Consider the following 24,116-nt stretch of genomic DNA (forward strand, 5'->3'; position numbering starts at 1 on the left):
GCTACTACTGAAAAATAATTTTTAGCAGTTGTATTTGATTGTGACAAGTTCAGATCTTATATCGTTGATTCCAAAGTTACTATTCACATGGATCATGCTACTACTAAATATCTTATGGAAAAGAAAGATGTTAAACCTAGACTCATTAGGTGGGTTCTCTTACTACAAGAATTTGATTTACATATTATTGATAGAAAGGGAGCTGAGAACTCCGTAGCAGCCAACTTGTCTAGGTTAGAAAATATTCTTGATGACCCACTACCTATTGATGATAGCTTTCCTGATGAACAGTTAGCTCTTATAAATGATTGTCATAGTAATCCATGGTATGCGAACTATGCTAATTATATTGTTGCTAAATTTATACCATGTAGTTTCACAGACCAACAAAAGAAAAAGTTTTTCTATGATTTAAGACATTACTTTTGGGATGACCCACACCTTTATAAAGGAGTAGATGGTGTTATTAGACGATGTGTACCTGAGCATGAATAGGAACAAATTCTACGCAAGTGTCACTTTGAGGCCTATGGAGGATACCATGATGGAGATAGAACTGCACACAAGCTCGTAAGTTTGTCTTGTCTTGCGATGAATGTCAAGGAATTGGTAATATTAATAGATGACAGGAAATGCCTATGAATTATTCACTTCTTATTGAACCATTTGATGTCTGGGGATTTGATTATATGGGACCTTTTCCTTCCTCCAATGGGTATACACATATTTTGGTTGCTGTTGATTATGTTACTAAGTGGGTAGAAGCTATTCCAACTACTAGTGCTGATCACAACACTTCTAATAAAATGCTTACATAAATTATTTTTTCCAAGGTTTGGAGTCCCTAGATATTTAATGATTGATGGTGGTTCACACTTTATTCATGGTGCCTTCCATAAATTGCTTGTAAAGTATGATGTTAACCATAGAATTGCATCTCCCTATCATCCTCAGTCTAGTGGTCAAGTAGAATTGAGTAATAGAGAAATAGAATTGATCTTGCAAAAGACTGTTAATAGATCTAGAAACAATTGGTCTAAGAAACTTGATGATGCATTATGGGCTTATAGAACTGCTTATAAGAATCGTATGGGTATGTCTCCATATAAAATGATTTATGGAAAAGCATGTCACCTACCTATTGAACTAGAACATAAGGCTTACTGGGCAATTAAAGAGCTCAATTATGATTTTAAACTTGCCAGTGAGAAGAGGTTATTTGACATTAGATCACTTGCTGAATGGAGAACCCAAGCCTATGAGAATGCCAAATTGTTTACATAAAAGGCTAAAAGATGGAATGACAAAAGGATACAAAAGCGTGAATTTAATGTAGGTGACCATGTCTTGCTATACAATTCTCACTTAAGATTTTTTGCGGGAAAACTTCTCTCTAAATGGGTAGGGCCTTACATTATCAATGAAGTTTATTGTTCCACTTCCATCAAGATCAACAATGCCGAGGGTCCCAATCCGAAGGTGGCAAACATGCAAAAAATCAAACATTATATCTTAGGTACTCCCATAAATATTGAAACCAATATTATTAATACCATAAGACCGGAGCAGTACATAAGGGAAACTTTCCAGAAGGCTCCAGAGCCCTGGAAAGGCAATAGGTATGTGATACGGTAAGTAAATCGACTCCAAAAGTTCTCCAATGGCAATTTTTCTCCGTTTTGGAATATTTTAAAAATTAAAAAATAAGTAGTAGTCTGAATAGCACACGAGGAGGTGACAAGCCATGGGGGCGCGCCCTACCCCTTGGCACGCCTCCCAGGCTTGTGGCCACCTCATGTGCCCTCCGGACTCCATTTTCTTGCAGTATACTTCTTTTCGTCGGTAAAAATTCATTATATAATCTCCCGAAGGTTTTGACCACCGAACCATGGCAATATCCCCTATTCTTGTTTCGAGTTGTTTTCCTAATATATCAGATCACCATCACGTCTCCAAGCGCCCCCAAGGACATGTTCTTCGAGAGGGTCATCAATCCGTACCTTGCGGAGGTGCTGCAGCACCCTCAAACCATCAAGATGCGGGAGGGGTGCTTCACATCCGCAATGTTCAAGGGCCGAGGAGGATCACAAGGGTGGAGTCTAGGCTCGAAGCGGTAGAGGAAGAGGTGTTCAAGTGCAAAGGGATGGTGGAGTGCGGACTCAATGTTAATCACTCTATGATCACGGATTTTACCTGTGACCACAAGTTCGACGCTAGTGATATTGGGAAGGCCATCTTCAAGCTTCATGAGAAAATCGAGCATCTCCAATCCCAGATCTATGACCTGCAGAACCAGAACTGTGAGTATCAATATAGATTTAAGAGGATGTGTTTGGCTACAGATTTGAGGATTCCGGAGACTCGTTCATCTTTCTATGATGGTACACCTATGCCCTGGAATATGGAGGACAAACCCAGAACATCATAAACTCCATCATCACCACCTCCGAAGAAGGAAACTTGAGTACATTGGTATGGGCACTCCCCTTGGCTTGTGCCAAGCTCGGGGGAGGTGTTCCGGTATCGTTTCACCATCACGTCTTTACCTTTATTTTTTTCTTAGTTCGATCCTTTTGGTTATATCTTGGTTTAGTAGAATAAAGTTTTTAGTTTGATATAGCTTTGAGTTCTACTTTGTGTTCCCTCTATGTAATCGAGTTCGGGAGTTATATAATAAATATTAGTTTTGAGTTGAGGGCTTCACTTTCTTGCTATGATCTTGAGAAAAGGAAAAGAATAAAAGTAGTAAAAAGATTATATAATAATCTTATGGGAAGTGATGACTTCACATATAAGAAGTATGTCATATAAAATTTGTTGGGAGTTGACAAACATAGATTTGGTCATTGATGCAATTAACAGTAAGTAATAAATAAAGACAGGTCTCACATATAAATACACTATCTTGGACATCCTTTGTGATTGTGAGCACTCATTAAAATATTACTCCCTCCGTCCCATAATATAAGAACGTTTTTGACACTACACTAGTGTCAAAAACATTCTTATATTATGGGACGGAGGGAGTATATGCTAATAAGTTGATGTTGGACAAGGAAGACAACATAATGGGTTATGTTTTCTTATATGAGAATAGAATTTATAGTGTCATGGATCGTCCAACATGTTGAGTTTGCTTCTCATCCTATGCTAGCCAGATCTTGTGCACCAATTAGAGATACTACTTGTGCATCCAAAATCCCTTAACACAGTTTTGCCATGAGAGTCCACTATACCTACCTGTGGATTGAGTAAGATCCTTTAAGTAAGTTGTCATCAATGTAAGCAATAAAAATTTCTCTCTAAATATTTATGATCTTTTAGTGTGAGGAAAATAAGCTTTATACAAACTTGTGATATGGAAGAAATAAAAGCGACGAACTGCACAATAAAGTTCTTTATCACAAGCGGCAATATAAAGTGACGTTCTTTTGCATTAAGATTTTGTGCATCCAACAATAAAACTCTGCTTCCCTCTGTGAAGGGCCTATCTTTTACTTTTACCTTCACCTTTATACAAGAGTCATGGTGATCATCACCTCTCCTTTTTACACTTTTTATTTTTGGTAAGCACTATATGTTGGGGAAGATCCAGATATATATATCCACTCGGATGTAGGTGTTCATAAACTATTATCATTGACATTACCCTTGAGGTAAATGGTTGGGAGGCGAAACTATAATCCCCTATCTTCTTACGTGTTTGATTGAAACTTTGGTCTCATAAGTATCGCGTGAGTCTTAGCAATTACGAAAGATTAAATGATAGTTGATTGTGTGAACTTGCTAAATATAAGCTCTTACATTGACTCTTTCTGATGTTATGATAAATTGCAACTGTTTCAATGACCAAGATCATAGTTTGTTGGTTTTCAATAAAGTTGTTGTTTCATACTTTACCTTGTGAGCGAATTGTTACTTTAGCATAAGAAATTATATGACAATATATGTTAATGTTCTAAAGATGATCATGATGCCCTCATGTCCGTAATTTATTTTATCGACACCTCCATCTCTAAACATGTGGTCATGATTATCGATTTCGGCTTTCGCTTGAGGACCAGCGATGTCTAAGCTTGGGGGAGTTGATATGTCCATTTTGTATCATGCTTTTATGTTGATATTTATTGCATTATAGGATGTTATTATACATTATGATACAATACTTATGCCTTTTCTCTCTTATTTTAGAAGATTTACATGAAGAGGGATAATGCCGACAGCTGGAGTTCTGGACCGGAAAGGAGCAAATTTGAGAGACCTATTCTGCACAACTCCAAAATTCCTGAAAATTAATGGAGAATTATTTTGAATATATAAAAATTATTGGCCGAAGAAACTACCAGAGGGGACCCACAAGGTGGACACAAGCCCAGGGGGCGCGCCCTACCACGAGGGCGCACCCCTAGGGCTTGTGGGCCCCTTGGTAGGTCTCCGGTGCCCATCTTTTGCTATATGAAAGGTTTTGACCTGGAATTTTTTTTTCAAGAGAGAGCTTTCGAGACAAAGCACCGTCGTCTCGAGGCGGAACATGGGAAGAAGCAATTTAGGGCTCTGGCGGAGCTGTTCTGCCGGGGAAACTTCCCTCCCTCAGGGGGAAATCGAAGCCATCGTCATCATCATCGATCCTCTCATCGAGAGGGGTCAACCTTCATCAACATCTTCACCAGCACCATCTCCTCTCAAACCCTGGTTCAACTCTTGTATTCAATCTTTGTCTCATAACCTCAGATTGGCACCTGTGGGTTGCTAGTAGTGTTGATTACTCCTTGTAGTTGATGCTAGTTGGTTTATTTGGTGGAAGATCATATGTTCAGATCCTTAATGATATTCAATACGCCTCTGATCTTGAACATGAATATTCTTTGTGTGTAGTTGTTTTTGTTCCTAAGGACAAGGGAGAAGTCTTGTTACAAGTAATCATGTGAATTTGTTATTCATTCGATATTTTGATGAGATGTATGCTGTCTTTCCTCTAGTGGTGTTATGTGAACATCGACTACATGACACTTGACCATGATTTGGGCCTAGGGGAAGGCATTGGGAAGTAATAAGTAGATGATGGGTTGCTAGAGTGACAGAAGCTTAAACCCTAGTTTATGTGTTGCTTCGTAAGGGGCTGATTTGGATCCACATGTTTCGTCCTATGGTTAGATTTATCTTAATTCTTCTTTCGTAGTTGCGGATGCTTGTGAGAGGGGTTAATCATAAGTGGGAGGCTTGTCCAAGTAAGTAGAGCACCCAAGCACCGGTCCACCCAGATATCAAATTAGCAAAGTAACGAACGCGAATCATATGAGCATGATGAAAACTAACCTTTCAATAATTCCCATGTGTCCTCGGGAGCGCTTTGCTTTATATAAGAGTTCGTCCAGGCTTATCCTTTGCTACAAAAAGGATTGGGCCACCTTGCTACACCTTTGTTACACTTGTTACATGTTACCCATTACAAATTATCTTATCACAAAACTATCTGTTACCGATAATTTCAGTGCTGGCAGAAAATACCTTGCTGAAAACCGCTTATCATTTCCTTCTGCTCCTTGTTGGGTTCGACACTCTTACTTATCGAAAGGACTACGATTGATCCCCTATACTTGTGGGTCATCAATTGACAACCCCCTTTTCACGTTGTGCGCAAGTGTTTGTTAGTTTGTGCAGGTGCATATATTGCGGAATTTCTTGTGCCTCCTACTAGATTGATACCTTGGTTCTTAACTGAGGGAAATATTTATCTCTACTTTGCTGCGTCACCCTTTCTTCTTCAAGGGAAACATCAACGCAAGCTTGAGAAGTAGTAGTGTTTTCTTGAGACATAGCGACAAAGCAAGCAAACAAAGTAAAATATTTTTGTGTTTTTGATTTTTATGAGAAGTGGAGGGAGATGAAAAAGAGAGACAAATAGAAGATAGAGCAAGTCGATGATAGTTTGTATGTAGGAACCTGATAAAAATTTGATCATGTCTCCCATGCAATGGCGTCAGAATTCTTCCTGCTACATGTAAACTGCATTGGGATTTCCCTGAAGAGGAGGGGTGAAGCAGTACAGTAGAGATAAGTATTTCCCTCACTGACAAGAATGGTTAACGAACCAATAGGAGAACCATGCAAATTCCCGTCTTCAGTACCTACACACACAAAAGCAAATACTTGCACCCAACGTGGGCAAGAGGTTTGTCAATCCCCTTGAACTCATTTTTTGCAAGGGTTAATTCTAATAGTGTTAGATAGATAAAAAGAAAATTAAAACAAAATAAAAGTAAATAAATTGCAGCAAGGTTTTTTTTTCATTTTTATAACATGATAAAAGTAGACCCGGGGCCATAGTTTTCACTAGAGACTTCTCTCGAACACATATCATAAGGTGGATAAACAAATAACTGTTGGGCAATTGATAGAAAAGCGGATAGTTATGGCATTATTCATAGCAATGATCGCATCACATCCGTGACAAGTACACAGACTCCTGCCTGCATCTACTACTATTACTTCACCAATCGACCGCGATCTAGAATGCATCTATGGTATTAAGGTCATGACAAATAGATTAACACTTTAAGCAAGATGACATGATGTAGACAAAGTAAACCCAATCAATATGAATAAACCCCGTCAATTTATCCTTAATGGCAACAATACAATACGTGCCTCGCTACCCCTACTGTCACTGGGTCAGGACACCACAAGATTGAACCCATTACGAAGTACCTCTCCCACTGAAGATAAATCAATCTAGTTGTTGGGGAAAATATACAAGGGTATGCATTTTCCCCTGATTCATGCACGGGCAAGACCAAGACCAAGTCAGAGACCAAAGAACCAAGAAGTTTGAAGAACCAACACGCAACCTAGAGAGACCAAGATCAAGCTAGAGAAGCAGGATAACGACAAGAGAAGGGCCTCCCTTGCCGGGCAGGCAAGCCCGGCAAGGGGCGAGGCCACCCTCAGAAGCAAGTAACCGAAGTGTCCCGGCAGGGTCTGCCGGGGCTCGCAGAGGCAAAACTGCCTCACCAACCACTCAAGCACGACCCACATCGTCAATCAATGCAGTATCAAGCCGCAAGGTGATTAAGTGGCAGCCATTCGCCACATGGCAGCCGTTTCCTACAGAAGAAACCCACATATGACACACGTCCTGTGACATGTCAAGGGAACAGGCGCGGAGCTGGCAAGATAGCCCGGCAAGCCTTGTCGGGAAACCAGTGGTGTGACACTAAGCGGTGCATTTAATGCGCCTTGTCAGCCCGTAGAGTTAGGTATAATAGCACTATTTGCTATCATATCAGTGCATAATGACTACTTTGCCATTGTGGTGACCCCTTGATCTATAAAAGGAGGCCCATGGCACCCATAGGAAGGGTTGGAAAGTTGAGGAACCCACACCCCCATACGCGCGTAGTCGCTACTACTCCAAGGCAACCCTTGCCGGGCAAGTGTACTATGCTTCACCACCTCCATTCCACCATCACTCCACCAAAGCAGGAGTAGGGTTTTACACCTCTCGTCGGCCCGAACCTGGGTAAATTTCTTGTGTGCTCTCTGCCATGTTGCCGTGCGCTGGTCTGCTTTTTGTGCAGCGTGACGTCCCCCTGCCGAATTAGCAAGGGGCCTCCCGGTCCCATAGGTGCCCATGGATATCCCTCGACATCTTTGGCGCACTAGGTAGGGGGCTTGCTTGCCCGAACCTGAAAGCGTGCGCAGCGCGTCAGCTTCCTCACCATCTTCGTCATCGACGGCACCATTGATCACGACGCCCGCGAAGATGCAGAAGCGAAGCGGGGGGCCACCCCCGTGCCACTTTATCGCTCTCCGAGCCTCGCCGTGGCGACGGCTATGGAAAAGATCGCTGCTGATGACAATAGACCCGTCCCGGCGGCCTGTATGGCGTGCCCACCATTAGGGCGACGTTGCAGAAGGGGCGCAAGAAGTGCGGGCGCGAGCTCCCTCGTTCCCATCCCTCCTTCTCGTCAGCAGTTGAACAACTTTAGCATCGGCGTTGTCGACGTCGACGATTACCGCACGACGCTCGGTCCAGTATTTCCCCCGCTGTGGGTAATCCTCAGCGAAGCACTGGTATGAGTCCGTCGATTGATGGACCGGCAAGCATACTTCGGCAAGGCTGCCTGTGTTGGCACGACCCATGCAACGGCAGCCGCTGCACTGACTCAATAGGAGAGGAGAAAAAGGGAAGAAGACCAAAGAAGCCCAGCACTATGCGTTGATGCTCGCCAGCCATAAAGGAATACATGTAGGTCCCTACCGGGAACGAAGAAATCACCAGATTGACTCCTGTTCCCCCAAGTGCTGAAGGCGCGCCTGGGAGCGCGGCCCGGCAGAGGGAAAGGGGGGCTCGAGACAAAAGCTAAGTTTGCATTATCATCTCTTATTGATGCATTTCAAGTCTTTGCAGTCGTTTACCCCTTAAACCCTAGCGAGTGTTTGTATCGTGAAAGCCTTCATGCGATGGAACCTCGGCTAGTTTCTTTGATCGCACCATCGTCCTGTCCAGAGCCATGCTCGCAGGCCGAGAGGCTGCATCAAAAGCTACCTAGGAAAAACCTGCAGAGACGCATCCACGCCAAGATGACTGTTAAGGGCTGGACCCTTACGACAATCACGGAAATATGATATCTGCCGACATCTAGAGCATACACAGGAATTGATCATAAGAACACAAGCATATAGGGTTCAAGGGGATAAACACGCATTTAAAGATCTAGCTAGAAGTATCAGTTTCGCACAAACACTAGAGATAAAACGACTAAACACAAAATATATGTCATGTTTCATTACAGGGCCCTGTGGAAGCGACAGTGGCTCGGTACTTGGTCCGGCGGCCAGAAGGAACAGCTTAAATGCGAGAACCCTGTCGGTGCGGGGAGCGGCTTTCTTCTCGACGGCTGCGATGTCAGCACCCGCTGGCGGCTTCTTGAATCTGTCGTCAAGATCAAGCTCTAGTTGGCGGTAGGCGATATTGCTCAAGACCATGAAGAGGGCATTGCGAGCGAGCTTCCGGGACTCGGTCGCGAAGCGCTCAGCCCTCCGCTCTTCGTGCACCTTCAGTTTGTCGATCAACTCATTGAAGAAGAGCCTAGTTTGACGCTCGGGACCTCCTGCTTGCTGGCGGAGAAGACAAGGCCGTCCATGCCCATCACCGCAGCCTGGGCGCCAAGGCGTTCTGCAATGTCAGTCAGGCTCTTGATCCAGAGGTTGCTCATATCAACCTGATTCTTCAGCCTGTCTTCTGTGTCTTTCTCGAGATGCTTGGCGGTTTCCAAATCCTTAGACAGCAACTGCTGCCGGGATTCAAGGGACTCCGCCGACTGCTCCAGCGAGCCAATCCTCGCCTTCAAGTCTGTGATGTTACCATTGGCGGTCTCGAGGCTCCGGATCTTGGTGGAAAGCTGCAATTGCACATCAGCCAAGCGGATCTCTGCCTGCCGCGCTTGCTCCTTGAGTGCCTCCACCTCTTTTGTGCGCTCAACAAGGTCTTCGTTCAATTTAGCCACCTGCCGTTCAAGCTCAGCCTTGGCGGAAGACATGGCGTCCAAGTCTTCAACAAAATTCTTCAGCTGGGCAGCATGATCAGTGGTAAGGGTGTCTAGGACAGCTCCATGCTTATCTTCCAATTCCTTGGTGTGTTGCCGCACCAGAGTCTCCAAGCTTTCATCCTTGGCATGGAGGGTAGCCTTGATTTTCTCCTCCCAGAGGGAGATCTCTTGCTCCCTGGCGTCCAGAGATGCCTTACGGTCCGCCAAGCGTGTCTCCCGAGCCATGACGTTCGCCCTCGTCAGCAGGAGCGTCTCTTGCTGCCTCAAGAGCACTTTGAATTGCTTGCCCTGCCACTCGCGCAGCTCCAGGCACTTGTCCTTCAGCTTCTGGTCCACCTTGCCGACGGATTCACGCCGTTGCTTAAGCTCGTGCCACTTCAGACGGTGTCGGGCCCGCATTTCCTTCACGCTCGCTCCCATGGACTCTATGAAGGACAAATCCATTGAGAGGGCGGCTAAGTCGTCAGCCTCTGTGGCTCCCAGGTACAGTGGTGCCAGGAGACGCTAGAGCTCTTCATCGAGCTCGTCGAAGATAGGCTAGGTGCTCCGATATCAGGCAATGCAAGCACCATGGCCAGCGTGATAGAGGAAGACGGCGGGGCCTCCGCGACGATCCCGGAGGAGGAAAGTGGGCCCATTGTTTGCAGGTAGATTTTCGCATTGGCAACCACTTCCTCTACTGGGGTGTCCTCCGGAGAGTGTTCCACCACCGCCGAAGAGCTTTGTGCATTCCCGGCAGCAAGATCCTGACCCTCGGCAGCTGCGAGCTTCGCGGCTTCGTCCGCGGCACACCTCCCTATGCCAGCCACCACCTCCAGCAAACCTGGTTCTTCGGTTTGAGAGGCTCCATATGAAAGGGCCAGGAAACAATGAAGAAATGGAAATTTCGAGCGAATGAAGAAACCAGTGGAAGCAACCAGAGCACGGAAGAAAAGAAGAATTGAACAAGATACCTGGGGAGGTGTGCCGGGTAGGGGTCTCGGTTTCCCGGCAACAGCTGTTGCCAGGTCATGAGCTTCATCCTCCACCGTGGTAGGCTCGGCGGCCTTCTGCATAATCTTAGTCACGGAGGGTTCCGCGACGATTTCGTCAGCTTGAGCGGAAGAGGAAGCATGCCCTTTAGGAAGGGGCTCACCTTGCGTCGTGTCGCCTCCTCCTCTGCTTGGGGGGGTGGGTAGGCTGTCTCCATCGTATCCGGCGGGCGGGGCCAAGTCTCCGCTCCCTGGCCGGGGGACTGGGGGCTTGGCATGGGGTCTTCTGCGTCCTTCCCCGCCAAAGCTGAGCCCTCCACGCCCTCCAGTGACACGAGGCGCTAGAGCCTCTTCCGGGAATGGTGGATGAGGGTCACCGCGTCCTCCTCCACATCCCTGCCGGCAACAACAAGAACAAGAGGTTAGTTAGCAAAAGCATTCAAATCCTCCTAGAGAGATATCTGCCACAAAGGGAAACCTTCCTTACTCTTCTGCGATGAGCATGGAGTTCAAGTTGAACTCCATGGGAGGGGGAGACTCCTGTCCTCTCTTCAGAGGTGGAGGGACAGAACTCCCCGGCAGCTTCGGCGCCTGCCATGACGCCAGGAGCTCTGAGGAAGACGAGCCCTGCGAAGAGCTCAAGCTGGAGCGGGGGCTGGACTCCACCTCCGTGGCCACCGGCCATTTGGCAGAAGGAGCCTTGGCCCGAGCAAGGCGAGGGGATTGGCGACATGCCACCTCGATCTTGGTAGACTTGGTGGAGACCTTCTTCACCCTCTTGGTAGCCAACGCTGGGTTGGAGGTCGCCGCTCCTCGGGTTGTGGCGCGCCTGCGGGTGCGTTGTTCTGGGTTCGGTGCGGGGGCTTGCGGTCCTTCTGCAAGCCACTCATCTTCAGGGGCCGCTGCCGCACCCTCCTCCTCTCCCTCCTGGAGCTCCATTGCTGCCGTGGCTAGGGCATCTAGCCCGGCAAAGTTATCCCCGGCAAGCTCTTCCCCGACAGCATCTTCCGTGGCTTGCGCCTCGCTGCCGCCCTGGGAAGAGCTCCCGTTCCCAGCCTTCCCTTTGCCTTTCCCGGCCTTTGAGGCCTTCTCCATTTCTGCACGGCGGGCAGCCTTGTCCTCAGCGACTCTCTTCAGAATATACGCCACCTCCTCAGCGGAGGTGCATTTATACATTCCATGTTCGGTCCTGGTGGCCTTCTCCACCAAAGTAATCAACCACCGGAGCTCTTCGTCGAGGGAAGTTAGCTGCCAAGTGCTTGATACTCCCTCAACGTTGCAGTCCGGCATCCACTTCAGTATCTGATCCTGGGCGGAGTTGATGTTCAAAGGAATGACGGTTGCCGGGACCTTGAACAACTCAAAGTGACCAAATTGTTGGTCACACAACCAAGCGTGGCCATAAACTGATAAGTTGTTGGCCAATCCCGGAAGTAGCCTCATCCTATTTGCAGCACCGCCATACAGCCACGCAGGGCTATCCCTTTCCTGCAGCGGTGAGATGCGGCAGAGGAGAAAATCTGCCCCCACATGCTCAATGGTTAACCCGGCAGCCGCCAGATAGGTGATCCTATTGATTGCCAGGCACAGCCTGTCCTCAGTGAGCCCTCTCAAGCTCCAATCCTTGCCGCGCTCGACGCACTCCTGTCGTGCTTCATGGAACTCAGGGGCATTCTTGTCCTGGATCCAGCGCCAATCCCCTCTCCATTCATCCCACCTCTCGCGTTGGTACCCCGGGAGATAATCCCAATTGATCCTCTTCGACCGTGGCATCCAACTGATGATTACGGAGCGGTTGACTTTGCTCTCGATCCTCGGGATGAAGCAATGCCGGAATAGATCCACATTGGGCATCACTCCGATGAAATTCTCGCACAAATGCGCGAAGATGGCCATAGTCGCCATTGCATTGGGCGTGAAATCAAGGAGATGGAACCAATAGAAGTTCATAATCTCCTCGAAGAACTCGGAGAAGGGGGACAGAGGCGCAGATGAAGTAAGCGGCAAAGAACCGATAAGAATGAGGGCGATCCACCTCACCCGCCTCATAAACTATGGGCGCCCCATGCCCTTTCTCAACGGGCCGCCCCCACAGATACCCGTACCTCGCCTGAAGAACGGGGCCGCTCAAGGTGGACAGGACAAAGACGACGTCTTCGCTCCGCTTCTTGTTCAGCTCCGCCGACCTCTTGCTCCCCTCGGCGGCAACCTCCTTCACCGCGTCCATCGGCTTTATCTTCTCCGCGGGTTTCTTCCCCATTCCTGCGGCAGCGCGGAGGGGGTAGGGATTCGATATGGAAGGCAGCCGCGGAGGAGGGAGCAAGATGAGGAACGGTCGCTTGACTTCTGGAGGAAGAAGATGGGAGAGCGGGGCAAGAGATAGGTGAATCGTGCCGCTCTATTTTTCCCTGCTCTTAAGGGGGAAAAGTGGGGTAGGGGCGCGACGCTTCAGAAAGTTTGCAGTAGTCCCACGACCCCACGACGTGCAGTAATTGCACAAAAGTGGACGTTGGATTGACTAGTCATCGTGGCAAACGATCACGCACAACCCTCTCTTACCACGTGTCCGCGAACTGTTTGGGGCCTAACCCAACATGCAACGCAACACGTATGGCTCGGGCCTGGGGGCTTGTGTCGGGGAAAATATATAGGGGTATGCATTTTCCCTTGACTCGTGCATGGACAAGACCAAGTCAGAGACCAAAGAACCAAGAGGTTTGAAGAACCAACACGTAGCCCAGAGAGACCAAGATCAAGCTAGAGAAGTAGGATATCGACAAGAGAAAGGCCTCCCTTGCCGGGCAGGCGAGCCCGGCAAGGGCCGAGGCCACCCCCGCAGCAAGCAACTGAAGCATCCCGACAGGGTCTGCCGGGGCTCGCGGAGGCAAAACCGCCTCACCAACCACTCAAGCACGACCCACGTTGTCAATCAATCCGGTGTCAAGCCGCAAGGTGATTAAGTGGCAGCCATTCGCCACATGGCAGCCATTTCCTACAAAGGAAACCCACAGATGACACCCGTCCCGCGACGTGTCAAGGGAACAGGCGCGGAGCTGGCAAGATAGCCCGGCAAGCCTTGCCGGGCAACCAGTGATGTGACATTAAGCGGTGCATTTAATGCGCCCTGTCAGCCCGTAGAGTTAGGTATGATAGCACTGTTTGCTATCATATTAGTGCATAATGACTACTTTGCCATTGTGGTGACCCCTTGATCTATAAAAGGAGGCCCATGGCACCCATAGGAAGGGTTGGAAAGTTGAGGAACCCACACCCCCATATGCGCGTAGTCGCTACTGCCCCAAGGCAAACCTTGCCGGGCAAGTGTACTATGCGTCACCACCTCCATTCCACCATCAATCCACCAAAGCAGGAGTAGGGATTTACGCCTCGCGGCAGCCCGAACCTGGGTAAATTGCTTGTGTGCTCTCTGCCATGCTGTCGTGTGCTGGTTTGCTCTTTGTGCAACGCGACGTCCCCCTGCTGAACCAGCATGGGGCCTCCCGGTCCCATAGGTGGCCGCGGATATCCCGTGATACTAGTTGGCCAATCCAAATGAATAGATAGAAGAGAAATACAAAGCTATCATAATCTTGCATAATAAAGTTCACAAAACGACTCAATTACTTTCAATGAATAATCTGATCATAAACCCACAATTCATCAGACTCCAACAAACACATCTCTAAAAAAGATTACATCATTTAGAACTCCAAGAAGATCGAGGAGAACATTGTATTGGAGATCAAAGAGAGAGAATAAGCCATCTATCTACTAGATATGGACCTGTAGGTCTATGGTAAACTACTCACACATCATCGGAAGGCAGCAAGGATGATGTAGAAGACCTCCGTGATCGATTTCCCCTCCGGCATAGTATCGGAAAAGGCCTCCAGATGGGATCACGGAAGAACAGAATTTCGTGGCGGCGGAAACAGTGTTTCAGGTGGCTCTCTGTTGGTTTGGGAATATATGTGAACTTAGAGAGGTGGAATTAGGTCAAAGAGAGTTTCATGGGGCCCACGAGCTTAGGGGCACGCCCTACTCCCAGGACGACGCCCTGTGAGCTCCTGGCTCTCACGTAGCTCTTCTGGCCTCCTCTGAAACTTTTTAGGGTCCCTTCTGGTCCAGAAAAATCACCATAAAGTTCCATCGCGTTTGGACTTAATTTGTTAAGGATTTTCTAAAAAAGCCAAAAACAACACTACAAAAAATACAATTCAGTGATGATACGTGTTTGTCATAGTAGGTCATGTTCTCTGTCATGCGTGTACATACATGACGATTTTATGACAGAATCAAGATAGTCATACCTGTGTTGTCATAGAAGTGTTCCATGACAATACCAAAATTATCATCACGGAAGTGTCCACTTCCATAATGATAAATCATGCGTCAGAGAAGTTCTTACGTCAAGGGTGACCGACACATGGCATCCACCATAACGGGTCGCCGTTAAGCTATCGGGTTCCGGTTTGGATCCGATAACCCGTTAACCGCCCGAACCAATGGGGATTTTCCACGTGAAAAATGTTGATTCGCCTTAGTATCCATGTGTTAGCTCCACGTTGGGACATGTGTCATCAAGCGAGTGGAAGGTACAAGCGTATGGTACGTCGACACGTGGCTCGGCCCAACAATGGCCCATTTAGGTTAAAAGGCCAGGCCTGTCAAAATAAGCGGGCCGGCCCATTAGTGGCCTAGTTCAGTCAGGCTCATTCACAAGCAAGGCCCATACAAGTTACGCAGAATCTGCCCATCAAAGGCCCATTCTAGATTTGAAAATTTCCAGCCCATCATCAGTTCTAGCCCGTTAACGGCCCGATACGTCCTTGGGCCCAATTACGACCTGAGCTTCTTTCGGCCTGTTAGCAGCCGATCGTCAGTTCCAGCCCGTTAACGGCCCGGAACGACTTTCGGCCTTTTCTCGGTCCATTTTGCAGTTGGGACAACTTTTAGCCCGTTGTGACTTTAGGCCTTTCCTTGGCCCATTCGTAAATGGGCCAATTCCTAGCCCATTTTGTCGTTCGGCCTGTTAATAGCCCGCACAATAGTTGGGCCTTTGACTGTGCAACCTAATTATGCGTCGATTAGCGGCCCACGTTCCGCAGGGCACAATTTCAGCCCGTCACGACTTTTGGCCTGTTAAAAGCCTAGTTTGCAAATTGGGCCTCCTCTGGCCCAAAACACTTTTGGCCTCTTACTGGACCATAAAGTAAAAGGTCCGAGACAAAATTGACATTTATTTCGGCCTGCTAGAGGACCGCGGGCATTTCCATTTATATGGCCCTTCGAGCTTTTGGCCTGTTAACGGCCTGCTAAGAGCCGTTGTTACGGTGGGCCACATCATTTGGTATCCAATAAATATTAATTTGAGCAGCCCAATTAAGGCCCGCTTTGACTACACATGTTTGTTCGTTCGGATGGCGTCCATGTAATGTTTGGGCGTGTTGGCCCCCGTTTCAACGATATAGCATATTCAAAGAATTATCCTACTCTATACTATTGCCTCAAAAAACATATACTATACAACAAAGAGACTAAGGCAAAGAAACGTAGAATAATCCTACACTATACAATAAAGAAATTACAGCCGATTATACCCACTGGGCATTATAGTTCGGCACCAGTGATAATAAAGCGTACACAAACAGTAAATTACATACACTGGGCAATAAAGCTCATACATCATGGACACGCATCAACAGAACTTACCATTTGAACTATAATCTCTTCAGAAAAAGGATTATCCGGATTCAGATAGAACAAATTTTAGTCTGCAAAATCTCAAATTCCTTCGTGGTTACCTCAGTGTCTCGTTTCATATTTTTGACTCCTTCATCTAATACCTGCAAGTCTAGTCTCAACTTGTTGATTGCACGTTGAGAATCATGTACGCGTTGTCTTGCCACCTCTAGTTGATGCTCGAGAACATTGGCACATTCCAATTCCAATCTATAATCATTTGGTAACGACCATGCCGCACTGCTCACAGATCTTGGTGTTGATGTCACTTCATCCTGAAATGTTTCTGTAAGTACACATGACTAGGGCAAAAATATAGTTACAACAATGAAGCGAGCAAGACAGACTATTTTGTACATGGCAAAACAGGACTAACAATAATGTTACACGTCCTGAAGCATAAGCAGGTGACATTTTAAAAATTCTAAAAATGGTAGTATGTGCATCTCGCATACAGAAATCTCTCTTAGCTCATGAGAGGAGCATGATGTTGGGGCCAAATCCAAAAGACAGACAAGTTACAAATTTAGACCACACGTTGGGTATAAGTAAGCAAGCAGTTGGCCATTCTGTAGCTCAATTAAAGTCTTAGGGAGCATAATGAATAGCAGAGGGATACATACAAACCTACTATAGCAAGCAAAACTATTAAATAATTAGCCTAGTATAAACTAGATTGTGGCAGCTGGTGGCGGCGCGTGGAGGGCTGTTGGGGTTGGCGGAGGGTGCCTGCACAGGGTGGGCGGCTTCGGGGTTGTGGTGGTCTGATCTAGATCTGGCGGGCTGCTCCCCCGGACGGCGCGGGCTGAGGAGGCGTGGTCGGTCGTCTACGACGGTCCTTAGGTGCTGGAGGTGGCCGGAGCGGGGGCGTGCCATGGTGGGTTGGCCGGCGGCGTCTGCTACTAGGCCGGCCTCTTCTAGTGGTGCAGGTCGGTACGGCGACGCGGGGCTCCCCCTAGGGGCCCCGGCGTGGATGTGGGCTGCCACGGCGTGGGGGTGGCTCATGGCGGTGGTTTGGGTCATTCAAGGCGACGGCTGGAAATCTCCGTTGTCGGTCCGTCGGTGTGCGACCTATGCCGACCTTCGATCCTTCTTCTAGGTCATTCGTCTGCTACCTTTCGTCAATGGTTGGCCCTTCCCCAGCTGCGGTCCATCACTCGTCTCGCACCGGGCAGCAGGACCGGGCTCGTCTCGCGCCCGGCAGCAGGACTGATCTTGTCTCGCACCGGCAGCAGGTTCGAGCTTGTCTCGCACCCGGCAGCAGGATCATGCTCGTCTCGCGCCCGGCAGCAGGAGCGAGCTCGTCTCGTGCCCGGTGCCGTAGGATGGGGCGATGGAGGCTAGATTTGGCCGGCCTATTGGGTCTCGGCACTGGGGGCAGCCCAGGGTGCGAAAGGTGGGTCCTTTCCACTCGTGTCTTTGGTTGGGGTAGCGGCAGATCTCGGGTGAGATGGTGTCAAGGTCTTGGATGTCGGGGCAGCGGCCCTGGTGTTGGGTTCGCGAGGCTCCTGGGCAGATCTCGTGGCTTGGTGCTGCCCGGTTGCAACGGCCGTGTGGGCGGTGTGGTAGCCGGGTTGTGGTGTTCGGTGGTGGTGATTGGTGGCCGGGGTGAAAACTTGCTCTATCTTCGGACGGACCGGCGGTGGCGAAGCTCGTTCCCTTCTTGAAGGCATCATCGCATCTCTCATTGCCCGTCGTGTTGCTCTAGGGGAACTCTGATCCTCGGATCAGGCGGTGCGGCGCTCCGGTGTCGTCCCCTTCCTGAAGGCGCCGCCTTGGAGCCCACGGTTCATCATATGTGGCTTCACCTCTTCGTGTAGTGCTAGGGATGGTGTTGCTGTACTCAGCGCCTATGTATCATTGCTTGGGTGTGTGTGCGTCTGTTGTGGGGGTGTGCGTTTGTACCAGGTGCTGTTGATCATTGCTTTATATATAAAGCGGGGCTAAAGCCTTTTTCGGTATAAACTAGATTGTGGAAAAAATGGTGCTCTCTCCCACCCACCCACTGTCGGCTTTCTGGGAGCGGGGGTCCCCAGACTTGCTTGCCTACGGCCCACGGCGTGGCTCCACTCGCAGCCCAGTACGACCCGTCTTCACCAGCAAACACTCAAGACCCTCGCGAGGGGCCAAGCCTCACGAGGCGGACGACCCAAGACCTCCTCGGGAGCGGCCTCACTAGGCTAGCTCGTGATGGGCGGAGAGATCAAGGCAAGGCGAACCTCGCGAGGTTCCAATGACGTAAGCCATGACAACCAAGACCAGGCGGGCGCCAGCACGCACAGTGTCCTCGTTTCCTATTTGGTGCTAAGGAGGCAAGCGCGGGCGAGGAGTACCGAGGCATCGGGCAAAGGTTTCCATATCGGTGCAACAAGACCAAGACCAGCAGGACGGCAGGACGGAGGTCACCATGGAGCCCAAGACGGCGTCACCACCAGAGCCTTTGGCAGGCGAAGACCACCTTTAGTCAGGATAGCTTGTACTAGCTGCCGTCGTTCAAATTGGCCTTTGTGGCATCCATTCCGGCTCAATATTTGGGAAGAGGACCAGGCCTCTATAAATAGGACTAGCCACCAGAGTAGGAGGCAACTCATCTTGGACTGGATCCACTCCATCCTCACACCCACCAAGCACAAGAACACCTCTCCTCAAGAGGTTGTTCTTCCCCTTGTATTGTTCATCCTCAGCCCAAGAGGCAATCCACCTCACCACGGTGGCCCGAACCAGTATAAATCTCGTGTCTCTTGTGTTGCAGGTTCATCGAGCTAGGCTTTGAGATCACGGTGAGGCTGAGGGCGTGATTTGGTAGGGGGAAATCTTCGTGCACACCCTAGTGTTCGATCCTCAAGGGTTTTGCCGGAACCCGAAATCCGACATTTGACGCGCCAAGTAGGGGTGCGCTGAAGCTTTCCTTCCATTGATCCGTGTCCCGTCGCTTCGTCGCATCCATGGCGGACGCTCGCCGAGCTCGCGCTGAGCGCCGGGCCGCCCTCGCCGCCCGCGTTGCTCAGACGGCTCCCGTCGGCGGGCCTCCCCGTCGTTCTCCATCGCCTGCCGCCAACACCTCCACTGGCCCGGCGGGAAACGAGCAGCGAGCGTCCTCACTGCACCCCTCGGTGCGGCGGGGCGGCCGCACCGCCACTCCGTCGTTGACCCGGCCGGCTCATCGTCTCACGCTCGTCGCGCTCCAACTGATGCGCAGGCGGCGCTGCTCATGTCACGCGAATTCCTACGCTACCGCCCCGTCGACTACCTCTACGAGGACTGGCTGGACCGCATCGCCGAGCTCGTCAGCGCCATAGGGGGCTCCCCCATGCCATCCCTCTCGCTGCCCCGCCCTCTGCCAGCTGCGGGCGACGTGGCTCATGGAGCGCCACCACCACCGCCTCCGCACCAGGACGGCGTCCTGGCGCCAAGGCGTGCGGCCCCCCGGCGCGACCCACCGCGTCGGGCGCCCGCGTGCGAAGAAGGAAGCTGCCAAGAAGTTCCCCGTCCGCGAGAGAATGCTCCCGTGCTCCCAGCACCACTATGACAAGACTGTGCGCCGCCAGCGGTGGTGGTGCGCGAACATCAAGGGCAGGCTCCACATCAGCAAAGGGTCCCGGTGGCCACCGCAGGCTGCCGCGCCTTCACTCCTGAGCTGCGTAGCATCGCATGGCCAGGCAAGTTCAAGCCAGACATGCCTCCTTGCTACGACGGCACCCCCGACCCCGTAGACTTCCTGCAACTCGACGAGCTGAGCATCGAGGCGGCCAACGGCGACGAAAAAGTCATGGCGAACTGGTTCCCCATGGCTCCCAAGGATCGCGCTCATTCGTGGCTCCTGAACCTGCCCCCGGGCTCCATCTCCTCCTGGAACAAGATGCGCGACCGCTTCGTCGCCAACTTCCAGGGCACTCGCGACCGCCCTCCGGCCGCGGGTGACCTGCGCCGCGTCAAGCTGTAGCCAGGAGAGACCCTCCAGAAGTACATCCAGCGCTTCAACAACGTTCGCCTCAAGATCCCCAAGGTGACGGACGAGGCCATCATCTCCGCATTTTTTGACGGCGTCCGCGACATCAAGATGAAGGAGGAGCTCGCCATCCACGAGGAGTTGTGCACGTCCTTGGAGTTGTTCAACCTCGCGACCAAGTGCGCAAGGGCTGAGGAAGGGCGCCTTTCCCTCCTCGAGCTCCCAGCTACCGACCTGGAGGAGAAGAAAGCCAAGGCCAAGGACGTGAAGCGCAAGGGAGTGGCTGTACTCGCGGCGGAGCCAGACACGAAGTGGTGCCGGGACCAGCCCGAGTCATCCTAGAGCAGCCGACCATTCTGCTCCTTCCACAACGTTCACAGCCACAACACTAATGACTGTCAAGAGCTTAGGGCCATTCGAGATGGACGCCTCGGTCGATGCCCCGAGCGCAACGACCGGGGCTACGGCCGAGGAGGAGGATGTGGCGGAGGACGCTGGGACGACCTTGGCCCTCGCCAGGAGTGGCGCGACCTGCCTCGTGAGGACCGCTGGCAAGATCAGCCTTGCGAAGGTGCCTGGAGGGATCAGCCTCGCGAGGATCGCCCACAGGGCAACACTGGTCTTCCTCCGCTGCCGCCACGACCAAGAAGGAACGATGACCACCATCAGGACGAGGGGCTGGGGGCTTCCATGAGCCGCGAGCTATTGCCTGCATCTTGGGCGGAGCTCAAGCCCCAGCCTCTCAGCGAATCTTCAAGCAGTTTGCTCGCGAGGTGAACGCAGTCCTCCCCAGGCTCAAGGCCACACGCCCGCTTAGGTGGTCCAAGTGCGCTATCACCTTCAGCTCGGCAGATCAGCTCAAGTGCGCGGCCACCGCTGGCGCCCTCCCGATGCTTTGCTCGCCCGTCATCAGCAACGTGCAAGTCACCAAGACCCTCATCGACGGCGGCGCATGGCTTAATGTCCTGTCTGTCGATACGTTTGACAGCCTCCAAGTGCCATACGATCAGCTTCAGCCTACTAAGCCCTTCTCAGGAGTGACCGACGGTTCCACCATGCCGATAGGGCAGGTCCGCCTCCCTGTCACCTTCGGACAGTGCGACAACTACCGCACTGAGCACATCGACTTCGACGTCGCCCACATCCGTCTGCCATACAATGCCATCCTCGGGTATCCGGCCCTGGCCAAGTTCATGGTAGTGACACACAACGGCTACAACGTCCTCAAGATGCCAGGAAGCAGCGGGATCATCACAGTCCCCTGCAAAGAAAGAGATGCGGTGTGCTCCTCGAGCACGCCTTCCAAGCAGCGTCAATCGAAGACCCCGATAGCAATGCAGCACAGTACCCTCCTAAGGTCGTCCCCAAGAAGAAGAAGCAACTACTCCGCACAGGGCCTCAGGAGAGCGGCACTGCAAGTGGTGCCACGTCAGGATCGGCGCCTGCGCCTGGGGCGCCTCCCTCCCTTGCATAGGAAGGCGCGCCCGGCGCCCACCTCGGCAGGGCTCGAGGGCTCTCTTCTGGAGGGCCTCCGACCTTGCCAATATCATGAGGGAGGCGCTCGGGGACCACTTGGAGGCATGCTTCACAACACGTTTCCCTCAGGAGGACACCGGATGAGGAGCGCCCGGCGCTCATGAATTCATTGCCAAGACCACTCAGGAACTCCAGGATGCAAGAGCCATGCGCGGTGACAGCCGCTCACCTAGCGCGACTCCCCATCCAGGCGAGGATGGCGGGCTACGTGTCTGCATGGACATCCCAGGGCTCAATAGGGCCTCATCTCAGGAGCTTTTCTGACCTTCGCGCGTGGGATGCTGCGAGGGCCCGCCTCACAGCTACGTTCGCATTCCCTTTGGCCTGCCGAACATGGCGTCCGCCTTCCAGCGCAACCTGTGGAGCATCCTGGCAGCTCAGGAAGCCAGGCACCACGTAGTCCTGGCGGAGATGGAGATGATCCTCAAGGAACCGCTTGGACCCCCAGAGCGTCCCGAGGCTCAGGGCCCCGGTGGCTCGTGAGAAGCAACCCCTCCATCACGCGTCTTCAGCTGCCTCAACACCCCTTCAACAACAGAACTAGGTGACATCTTCTAAGTTTAAATAGCTGGGAGCGCCCCTCGGGATGTATCATTCCCAGGCCGCGTGGGTCCGTCCCTGCGGCGTGTATCCCTTTTTTGTGTCTTTAGCTTACCTTGCTGGGGCGCCCCTCGGGCCGCATCATCCCCAAGCCGCTCGGGTCTGACCCAGTGGCATGTATCGTTCTTGCATTTACCTGAGCTAGTTTGTTTTTCATGCTTAACCTATCTGTGACTGTCACCTGCTTGATTGTCACCTACCACGGGAGCTGTTCACGCTGGCACGGCGCTTCTGCTTGGGTCCGTCCCTGCAACATCGATAAATCTGAGTGGTCGAGCTCTGACCCGCGGCACGCCCCGCGCGCGCCACCTCACCAGGCCCTCAGTCCCTTCATCCTCTTACAAAGCGACCAGTGGCCGGCCGATAATTACAATGACAATTTGTGCCCCTCCTCGTGCTGACTTGCAGGAACCTCCCGAGGACAACAACGGGCGGTACCGCGGGCTCCCTCTTCTCCCATGCGATTCGCTTGCGCGTTAAAAGGGGGGCTCCTGAGCATCGCGACTCAGGAGCTCCTGCTGTCTCTCCAGCCCTCACCCCCTGGCCTTGGCAACGGCATCACGACTTGGCATACCAGCAGCGGCTGAGCTCGCTCGAGGGCCGGGACCTGAGGACGTAGAGCACGAGGGAGAGTGTGGGAAGGAGGGGAAGCACACACGGGCCTAACCTAGTTGCGCCACAGCCGCCAACGCACGAGTCTGGCGCAACACAAGGAAACGACTCCAGACTGCCAAGATAAGTTTAGCGCTCGGACCAACCAATCACTACGACACAGGATTTTCACTTGCTGCAGCCCTGCCACGGCAACGTCGCCTCCCTTTCTTACCTCTCCGTGGCCGCTTGCGCGCTAAAGGGGACCTCCTGAGCATCGCGTCTCAGGAGCTCTCACTGGACCTCGGGCCGCTTACCTCCTGGCCTTGACCACGACATCGCGACCTGGCATACTAGCGACGGCGGTAGCCTGCCTGGGGACCGGGACCTATCAGCGTAGAGCACCAAGCCGTCGCGAGGATAGAAAGAGGAGACTGAGGCGAAGCAGGACACGCGCTCGCACAATTTCATAATAAGGATAATGTCAACAAAAGACATTACATGTTCTTTACACGCCCCCACGGGGTTCGTTTCGATTCCTCGCAGGGAACAAAAGAAAGGAAATTCAAGGAGCCCTATCTACACATGCCAGCGTAGCCGACGCCATCATCAACAGTGGGCCATGGGAGGCCGGCGCCAACCCCATCCAGATCAGCAACAGTGACGGCCGGACACTGCGGCCTTGCTCCGGGCGCGGCGAGAGCTCGGGGGCACGTAGTTGTCGTCGCTCGTCTCCGGAGTCTCGTAGAGCTCGGGAGAGTCGATGGACTCCCGAGCGACGCCACTGCTGCTAGATGAGTCACTGGTGAGGTGGGCGGCAGGCCCAGCGTCTGCCGTGGCACCGTTCAGGCGGCCCTGTCCAGGGCAGCACTCCAAGCGACGGCCTTCCGCGTCGAAGACCTTGAAGAACATCATGGAGGCGTCGTCGTACCTGAAGTGGGTTGCGAGGCCGCCTTCTGTGGGGCAAACACGGGCAACCTCGCCCCAGCCAGGTCATGAAGATCTTGCCCGGGGAGACGGCTTCCACTTCCGCTCCGGTCGCCGGGGCGTCGCAGTCGGCGTGCTGCAGCCAAAGCTAGAGGGGCCCCCTCGGCGGCATCTCGGCGGAGAAGAACTGGGGGAAGCGAATCCAAGTGCACGGGGGCATCGCCGCCCACAGCACGAGTTCACGCGAGG

The sequence above is a fragment of the Triticum aestivum genome, chromosome 4D (genome assembly GCF_018294505.1).
Source record: "Triticum aestivum cultivar Chinese Spring chromosome 4D, IWGSC CS RefSeq v2.1, whole genome shotgun sequence".
Classification (NCBI taxonomy): domain Eukaryota; kingdom Viridiplantae; phylum Streptophyta; class Magnoliopsida; order Poales; family Poaceae; genus Triticum; species Triticum aestivum.